General features: G+C 37.0%; 1 long non-coding RNA gene across 1 annotated transcript in view; it reads right to left on the bottom strand.

Moving 5' to 3' along the window:
* Positions 1 to 1,388: 1,388 nt before the first annotated feature.
* Positions 1,389 to 9,973, bottom strand: part of LOC142415224 (uncharacterized) — a 106,093-nt gene continuing 97,508 nt past the window's right edge. Inside the window, exon 4 of the long non-coding RNA XR_012777328.1 lies at positions 1,389 to 2,781. This is a non-coding gene — a long non-coding RNA (uncharacterized LOC142415224). The remainder of the gene's footprint in view (positions 2,782 to 9,973) is intronic.

The raw sequence follows: 9,973 nt of genomic DNA, 5'->3' as shown, positions 1-9,973 counted from the left end.
CAAACTTGCATTTTTTATTTTTGTTTTCCATTATTCAAAATCTTTACATTTGTAAGCACAAATAATTTTCTCACTGCTGCTCACAAGGACAGATGACGATGTTATGAGCATGATCATTTTTCTACTGATGTTTTTAGTAGCCATACTATTCTGTCGTTTCTCATCTTTTTTAGTTACTCACCATCTCAGCTTGTCTCCCACACAGCCCTTCCTGCACATTAATGGGAGTATTCTTATCTTTTTAAAGACTACTTTTAATACTGTAATAGAAGTAAATATACATGATTTTTTCATTTGTGATGACACTGGTCACTTGGGGATAAAATGCCCTGCAAGTAAGCTATTATTTCAAAAGGATGCAGTGCTTTATTTGAGGTCAACCGATAAGTGCTTACACAGGAAAAGCTCTAATGGGAAACAGCCCTTGAAGACTAAATCTTCTGTTGATTAGTTATTCACTATGCACCAGGCCACCTGCTTCCACAAGGTCCAACTTCCAACATACAAACACTTTTCTTTCAAATTTTGCTTTATTACAATTCAATAGCCTGTTTGCTTGATGTTGCAGTTGCTACTCCAGGATCCCTCTGAGTTTGAATCAATTTCAATGAGTAATTCTTATGAATGTGTATCATCTGTTAAGCCAGCATTTTAGTTATATGTCCTTTTTCAAACAGTTACTGCACTAGGACAGCTTCAGAAAACACTAACATACATTTTTTTATTTATTATCTGAAACATTAAAAAATCATCCAAAATAAAGGTCTCATGAGCACAGGAGATTTCCTAGTATTCTGAGAGCTCAAAGGAAAATCTAAATGACATCAGCTCATACCCGTTTCCACTGACACATGAAACATTTTAGTCTATGGAGAGTCAAAATTTGCAGCTCTGCTGTCTATCAAATCCATGAGGAAGCAACAGTCCTACAGTCTTTCTCTTCGTTTGGACCAGTGGTTTTGGGGAAGCTAGCACTACATGACTGGGGAGAACTAACATTATCCCTGACACACACAACACACAAAATCAAAGCCTTTATCCACACATGCTGTACTAAAAAAAATCCCTTAGTTCATCTTTTTGCTTAGAACTACAGAACTCTGTTTACTGAGTATCATTTGGCAATACCTTTTCCTCCCTTGCTACACTACATTGTCAAATGAAACTCGTTATAAAACTTTATACATACATTAAAAGTTCCTTCAATTAGTTGTCTTCTATAGTATAAATACCATACATTTTTAATTAGAATGTATGCATGTCAGAGAAGAGAAGAATGTAGCTAGTGTTCTTAAATGACTATTATTGATTTCCTTTAGTGTAGGCTGTATCTTCAATATTATTGAGGTTATATTTTAAAGAACTGATGTATGTATAAATCTAATTTCTTTAAAATGTTAATCAAAAGCATAGGAAAATCATCTGTACAGCTAGCCTTTCTGAGCTTGAATCTGTCCCCCCAAAAAAAACACAGCAAAACTTCTGAATTAATCAAGAAGGATCAGGCTCTTCTATAAAAACTCAAAAGTGAAATTACAACTGTTCTTAAAATTGCTAAGTCAGTCTATGCAAATTTGAGTCCCTAGTTCTGTAATTAGATGCCAATTCCATGCAGAACTCTAACAAGGTCAATAGGGAATGGAACTCCTTAAAAGACCTGGGTTACTTCATATTTTGCCTGTTAGTAAAAGGGTGGATGACAATCTTTTGTCCTTGTGCCATTCTGATGCACAAACCCACCCTTGTTGGTTTCTGGAAGATTCTCCCCTCACTGGACAGGCTGGGGAAAGTTTTCACTGTTGCCAGGGGTCTTACAAGGTGTCACGCCAGGCCTATAACAAGGAGAACGTCAACCCTTGGCCTGTCTTCTCATTGGCTTTTCTAATACACTTTTTAATCAGAGGAACCTCATCAAAACTTTGATAATGAGGGTAGACACAGCTCTGTCTCTCACAGGCCCAAAGGATTTAGGCTCCTTCTGCCTCCTCTTTTCTCCCTTTCCACAGCTGAAATTCATTATGAAATTATAGTACTGTCCAACATGAGTAAGAGGATCAGTTTCTGATCCCATGTTTGATGCTACAAGCCTAGACGGCTTGATGATTCGATCTATACACCTCTCCAAAGAGCAGGGATGCTTTGCTTTTGATGGCCTTTTCCTGCTAGAGCTAATATCTCTCTCCCACACAGCAGTTCAACAGCTGTTAGGTTTATAAGCGTCCTTCACTGCCTGACATGGAGGAAGCTTTGCAGTTGTATGGTGTTTCTGACAACTTGGAGAACCATACTCTTGTGGCACTGCTCCTACCCTTCTTAAAAGCAAGGGTGCATCTCTAAGGGTTCCTTACCCCTTGTCTTCCACTGTTTGAAATGGCTTGGCAGGTTCCTCACTTAACAGTGATACATCAAAAGCTCTCTCAGTTGGCATGCTATTTTCTTCTCATTTTCATTAGTTCCCCTTGACAGATTCTTACCCAAATTAAGAGGGTTTTCTAGTTGCTTCTACTGGCTGTATTGCTGTTTAGATACACGCTCACTACTATGCAGAATATTTTGCAGAAACAGACAGGATTCCTGCCATAAGGAATTTACAGTGTTTACATTCACTTATAAGAGTAAAGCTTTCCAGCTTGTCTGCTCTTAGACAAGGTAAAGGGTTGGGAGGAGATTCAAGATGAAGCATCCTCCAGCATTGTACTTCATTTCCTCTTAGGAGTCCATATTTGTCCTTCATTTTAACATTGGTTTCCACAACATAAATCAGCCAAACTCACTTGATCTCTACAAGACAAAAATCAAATGAAACGTGCCGTGAGAATGACTGTATTCATTTGTACTTGCATGTGCTTTAAAATACACATTTTGGCTCAGTTTTCACAAGGATTTCTTAGACTTCCTTATTGACCTGACTTACGAACATTCAGAATTCATATTTTCAAACTATTTCTTGTAACCAAGGTGACATTGTTCCAGAAGCTGGGCTCTACTGAACTACGCACATCAGGGAGTATATGATGTGTTTAATGCCCTTTAATTCCAGAATATGTCTCAAAACTACATAACTGCTATTAGGAATCAGGAAAAAGCGCATCCCTGCCAAGGAACAAAAGTAAATACTAAACTCCAAGTTCAGTTAATCTTTTGGGAGAGAAAAAACTTAGTCAACTCAAAAGTCTCACAATAAGATATTTTCAAAAGGAAATCTGTATATTCAAAGCGCCTTGTACAAAGGTACTACTTTACCTATCAAAATCTTTTAAAAAGAATTTTTCTTTAGTCAGAAAACATTTGGTTCCAGAAACAGAGGCTTACATTTGAGTAATTTAGTGTATGTGAGCATTTTATTCATAATATGTACAGTAATAGCAAAGAAGTGCCTTATCATTGTCTTTAGGGAATAATAAGAAACAATAGATTATATTCTAAGATAACTTAGTTAAGTAGTAAACATCTTTATTTAGTGCTAACTTGCATTGAAACAGTTTACCTAAATGAAAGCACATAGAATTCATTTCACTTTTCCCAATATTTTAAAGATACTGTTTTTGTCACCTACCACAATGATCAGAACACCAGGGTGAAAAGATTTTAAATGGCATATTTGACTAATATTAAACTAAAATGAATAGCCCATTTAATTTGTTACTATGTCCACAGCAACATTAAATTAACTCAGCATTAGCAGATCTCAGACAGCTGAATATCAAGTGAATAAGTATTATGTAGTTTAAACCAATACAAGCTTGACCATGCTCTTTTCTCTACATACATCGTCCAGCTGTCCCAGCAGTAGAGAAGATGCTGTAAGATAAGATATAACAATCCAAACTCTGGCTAACATAAATTTTGATTTGCTTAATCATTATACAAGTCTTACTCTCCTGTATGGTATGTCAATCATTTCAACACCAGTGTACTTAACTACAGCATGTAGCATATATTAGGAGAAGATCACCTACCCAGCCTATGGGTTTCATTTCTCTATTTCTCTATTTATTTCTCTTTTTTCTTTCCTTCTCACATCTTTAACCCAATTTTATCGGAACTTCATTTCTCCACTCCCAGTGTTATCTCCTTTACTAATTCTTACTGTAGCACCTTAAGCTGACTATTTCTTGGATCCCCAACATCAACATACTGATCACAGGACCTCAATGACATGCTGTACAGAGAAATGTATTACTTGCACCCCAAAAATTTGCACTTTAAAGTCAAGTCAAAGCAGCAAGCGGATAGAAAGGAAAACATGTTTAAAGAAAAAGTATAGTAGTCATTCTGGAAAACATTAAAGTGTCAACAAGCCACAGTGTATCCACAACTTGAATTCTCTTCAGCAAGGTTTCAGATGAAACCATGAGATAAACATTACTCTTTCTTAGTCATATGTAAGATAATGAAAATACTGCAATCCAGAATACAAGATTCAGCACTTATATGCAGATATATAGGATGAAATCCCAGCCTCAGTGAAACACATGCAGTTTTATTACAGGTTTTTGTGAAGACAACATTCTTTTTAACTTTCAGCCTCATACCACTCAGGAGCATGAAACATTTTCATCTAAATTCTTGGTTTGAATTTGATATGCGCACACATTTTATGATACTAGCCTACTCTAAAATGACTCTCAGCTTCATTCCAAAGTACAAGAGAATTTGGCTGTCATGCTGTGGGGTATGACCACAAAGAGGGAGGAAGGAAACTGGAAACAGAGAAGAGTGCTTGGGTCTAAGTTTCAACTTCTAAATACGTCTGTTATACCGTAAAAAAGAGAGGCAACATTTATTCACACAGAAATCTTCCAACACCTTTCATCCCATCTCAACTTCGCCACGTAGGCAAAGTCAGCAGAAGCAAAGGGATGGTCAGCAGCATTTTAGCTACTTAGAGCTTTCATAGTTCTTGCAGGTACAATACACAACACGAAGAGGAACTCGGGCTCCCATAATTTCATCATGTTCTAGAGCTATGCAGCCAGATCCTGATAGCCCCACACTAAGTACTTGTAAATCAACGGAACTATGTATGGAGTAATAAGCATAAAAGGAAGTAAAGACTGCAATATCAGCTTTTGCTCTGCAGTGTTTCATGCTCCTGTGACATTTTAAGAAAATGTTTCTGAAGCGTGTGTTACACACTATTTTTCATACCCAGACTAACTACAGAACTGAGCTTTTAGATACTCTAAAATGGCATTCTTGCTAACGTCTTCAGTTAAGTTAATATCTACATAAAACTTAATCTATAGATTATTTTATATTTAGGAAATGCTTTATGTAAATGTTTTTGTATTTTGAATTGCAAAGTAATTAACTGAAATGCCCCTACATTAAATTTAATCAGCTTACTATGGATGAAAGGAAACTTAAGATTTTGTTTCCTAGTCATGCCAAGTGGTTGTCAACCCAGAGAAACTGGCTCCAGTTCTCTTTTGACAACACTTTAGTTTAAGTCAGGAGGAACCGAAGATCAGAAGAATAGATCCAGTATAAAATTAATGCAAGTGAAAGAGAATCAGTGCTGACCTGTTGAACAGAAAATATTAGAAAAACATACTTTTATCTGTCATTTACTTATTTATGTAGCTACCTTCTTTTTACAAGTACTTGATAGAGGGGATTTCATCTCAGGTGCAACGTTCTGAGTGAAAACTCAAGCTAATATTCAGTTAGTTTAAACAATCACTTCATAAGCTTTCATCATGGAAATGATTTTATAGAGACTAAAGTTCCTTTACTTGGTTTGCTTTAGAGATGTGTCACTGAACTGAAGATAATCTAATTATCATTAAATCTCCTGTGGGTAACAAAATAAATACTATCTCCTTAGTCTGCAGTAGTTAGCTTTCTATAAATTAGGCAATAAATATTGTAATCCAATATCATAATCCACAAAAGACACTACTGTTCACAGGAAAAGTCTACTATTCTGTTGTTTCACTAAATAAAAAGAAATTAGAATGCTGTGTTCTATTTTTCCATCAGTAGTATCAAACCTGTTTTAAGATGGTACCCAGAGCCCAGAGGCTTTATCTGATGTTGCATCTAGAGGTGGGTTGGAATTTTTTTCCTAAGGTGAGTCAAGACTTTAAAATATCCTTATTCTACCATGATATGAAAGTAAACACCTCAAAGGTTTTTTTAAAAATGACAGATTTTTTTTTACACCCTCACAAAAAATACTCTTGTGTAGAATAGGTTGTAAGCTTCATGGCCGTTCACTCCAACCAATAAATAACAGGCTACGTAATCTATGTTTAGTTCTAGCCCCTGGCCCAAAACACGTTTTATCAATGTGAACCTGTTTCCCCTGCATTCTAGCCTAGAATTTACATAACATCTGCTGACCAGTATATAAAGATACTGGCACTTATGTTTCTACATTTGAAACTACTACAGTTGTCAAGTCTTTGCCACAAGCACAGAGAGAAAGAAAACCTCTTTACCTCATTACTTCCTCAAGGTTCTTGCAGTAGGATCAAGAATCTGGTACTATACTAGAAATCCCTCTCTACTCGTCCTTTAGATATGGATATTAGAGTAAGTAATTAGAAAGAAAGCTCACAGAGATTCTATAAACACATGATCTGCACTAATCCCACATTTAACTTCAGAAAAAACCCTACATCTGCTTTACTGTATGTCTGCTGTTGTCAGCATGTTACCTAGAGATAGGTCTTCCTGTGAACAAAGCCAAAAATGTTGCTCTAATAACTAGCTCAGGCGTTGATCTTGGCAGCTGACTGTTAAATCTTGATAGGCAGAGAAAGGCTACTACCTCTTTGCTAAGGAAGAAAAGGGATTGAGCCATATAAGCGCTTTGTTAACATTATATCTGAGCCTACAGCAGAACCCCAGTTATTATCCATAGTTCATGTGACATTTCTGGCAGTTATCTGTCATGTAAGTTGGAAACTAACACAATAACTTTAGATATTTTAAAAGTACGTTTAAAACACAGTAAAGTTTTCCTTGGAAGGAAAAGAAAAAACATGTCATGCTTCTATTTTCATCAGCATGCTACATGCCAATTACTAGCCCTATAAAGATTTGCTTTGTTGTGTGGTTTTTGCTGCTTTAAATTGAAAAGGTCATAGTTTCAACTTGCAAATTTATAACATACAACAGATTTGAGATTTGTGAATTTATAATGAAAGAATTTAAAAGTGGGAAGTTAACACTGGCATGTCAAGATGTCTCTAGGACGTAGATCTTCTTAGAGTTGGTTCTGTTGCATCTCCTATATTGATTTATTAATCTCATTTGAATTTCACTATGGAGGTTTCTGAGACATTTCCTAATAAGTGCAGTGACTATGGGCAAGTTCCTTTATGTTGTTCTCCCTGATGTAATTCTAAAAGTAGTTGAAATTATTTAAAGCATTTCTGATTTGCACATGTATTGCATTTGAGAATCTACCAGATCGTATTATCACTGTATAAAATACAGGTTTCCTTTCCCTATTCGAGTAAAACTGCTTGCAAGTATGAAGAAACAAAAATAAGAAAAAAGAAAAAGGACCAAATAATATTCAATTAATTACTATTGCACAATATTACTAGACTAAACATGGTGTCTTTAAAATCTCATATTTCACACTAGACATCTGACCCAGGTCGTAAAAAAAAAAAATTCTTATGCCTCTGAGCAAATAGGTAATTTTTATCTGCCATATGATACTATATGTTAACTATCTCTTTACCTATTCTTAGCTATGTATTTCTTTTCTTACCCTACCTTCTTGGTGTCTTGTTGGGACAGACATACTTAAGGCCGAAAAGATTACAGCAGAGGTGATGTAATCAGATAACAGGATACTGTTGGGGTACATGCATCTGGCACAAAAGAGGAAAACTTTCCAGAAGATCGATATTGCAATTATACTGCATCATCTCCAAGGGAAAAAAAAGCATTCTGTAACTCACTTTTTTAGTACATTCAAACCTGAAAGAATTCTTTGAGAGACTTTCGCATTTTTACTTTCTGTACATCTCCATCAGGGAAGAGCTGGGTTAATTTGTGGTCTCACTAACATACTAATAAATCTAATATTAAGCAATATTGGCCCTGTTTAAACACCCTAAACCACAGTTATCCTCTTCTACCATACTGCAATAAATGTTTTGCCTATAATTAATTTCACACCAGTATAAATGGAAGTAACATACCAGTGAATATGGTCCAGAAGCTTCAAAGTATGCTTATTTGAAAGGCGGTATTGTTTCATATACTAGTGTCACAGCATTTTGATGCAGCATAGTTTTAGTCAGCAGTCTAAGCCAACCAATACCAGACATAATTATTTTATTACAATAGCATTAGTTTGAAATACTTCTTAGCCACTTCTAGTGATTTCATAGCTCACCCTGAGGCTTGCCTGCATATAAGGGTCTCTTTAAAGAGAAAAATGTATCTAAGGGTTGGGTTATATCGGCTCCCACATGGCCACTGTTTAATAGCTATGCCAAACCTGTCCAGTGCTATAATACAGTACAGGCAAGTCATCCACGGAAAAATACAAGCAGTGCATATACACAAGAGATATCAAAAAGCACATTCAGTTGCCCTGTATGCTTATTTAACTATCAAAACTTAATTTGCAGCAGATATTACAAAAGGTTTGCAGAGAAAAACACAATCGTTAGTCACTGATGAAGTCTTTCCAGACCTGCTAGGTTCATATTCAGTGCCCAAGGCTGACAGACTGTGCTGAAAGTTTTCAGCCTTCGCTTTTCTTCCTTTACAGTCTCATCTTCTCAGCACTTTGCCTAAGGCTACCATCATATTCTTTGCTGATTCTTCATCTTAGATCTGGGGAGAAGGGGCAGTGGGGGAAAATAAGGAAGAAAGCTTCAACTTTTATTCATTTATTTATATATATTTTTAATACACTTCTCATGAGTAATTTCACATAAGACTGTGAAGCCTGCTCAGGTCCAGATCTGCCTGGACCTTACGGAGGGTCTGGAGACCGTAATGCTTCCTCTCTTATTTTGCAACTCCTGCATGGGCATGCTCATGCTCCCAGCAGGACACACTTGGCATGCTGAGAAGGAGGAAATTCAAAGGAAAAGAGAGGGCACTGTGATAACAGGTGTTAGCTGTGGCAGGAGCGGCCAGGCACCTGGAGACCAGTGTGCATGTGGGCACTATGATGTCTGAAGTCAGTCGGGAACAGCCTGCCTTCCCTTTTCCCAGGCAGAGCCTCTCTGCCTACACAACAGGCATAGAAGATGCTCACCAGGGTACAATTCTGTTTTCCCAGCACCTTAGCTCCTGCAGGTCTGCTGATTCCTGCAATAGACCACTCCTCAGTTTGGCCATTTTAGAGTAAAATACATCTTCTTTGAGCAGAAATTTTGTTATTATTTGGCTAGCTGTTTTAAAAACAAGCAGCAAAATATGAATGCAGTTCCTCCTCCATCTTGCCAAAGGATCCTACAGGTAAAACTAACCGATTCCTATGACAAGAACAGAATTTTTAGTGAGACTTGAGGGCAAAGGAAGGTATATATGGCACAGGCCTGATTTTTGATTCCTCCCAAAGCTGCATGTTCATTTACCCAGCCAGTGTCGGAGAAATAATAGAATTTGTCCCTCCTGCCAGTCCAAGGGACTGCTAGAGAAAACAGGCATCTCTGGGACACCAGACAGCCTATTCGTATCCACCACACCTGGCAGAGGAGCTGTTTTGCTACCTTTGTCACCCTGAGCATTATTTTGCAGGAGAGTGTACTTCCCCAATGGAGTTCTGCACTGAAAAAAGCCCCAGAAGGGTTAGAAAGCATATTTCTGATCTGCAACTTTTTTTACAAAGTTGGCAAAAAGTTGCATTTTGATGTTGTAAAGGTTCTCTCCCTCTATGAGCAATCCAGAATGCCAGTCATCCCCAGGAGTACTCTCTATCGTATAGGAGACTGTAGCAACTCAAGAAAACAGATTTTAAACAGGCTTTTTACAAATGTGTTGCATC

This window comes from Mycteria americana, chromosome 10 (assembly GCF_035582795.1).
Source record: "Mycteria americana isolate JAX WOST 10 ecotype Jacksonville Zoo and Gardens chromosome 10, USCA_MyAme_1.0, whole genome shotgun sequence".
Lineage (NCBI taxonomy): Eukaryota > Metazoa > Chordata > Aves > Ciconiiformes > Ciconiidae > Mycteria > Mycteria americana.
The sequence above is the reverse complement of the archived record's forward strand: the minus strand, read 5'-3'. Positions and strand labels throughout refer to the sequence as shown.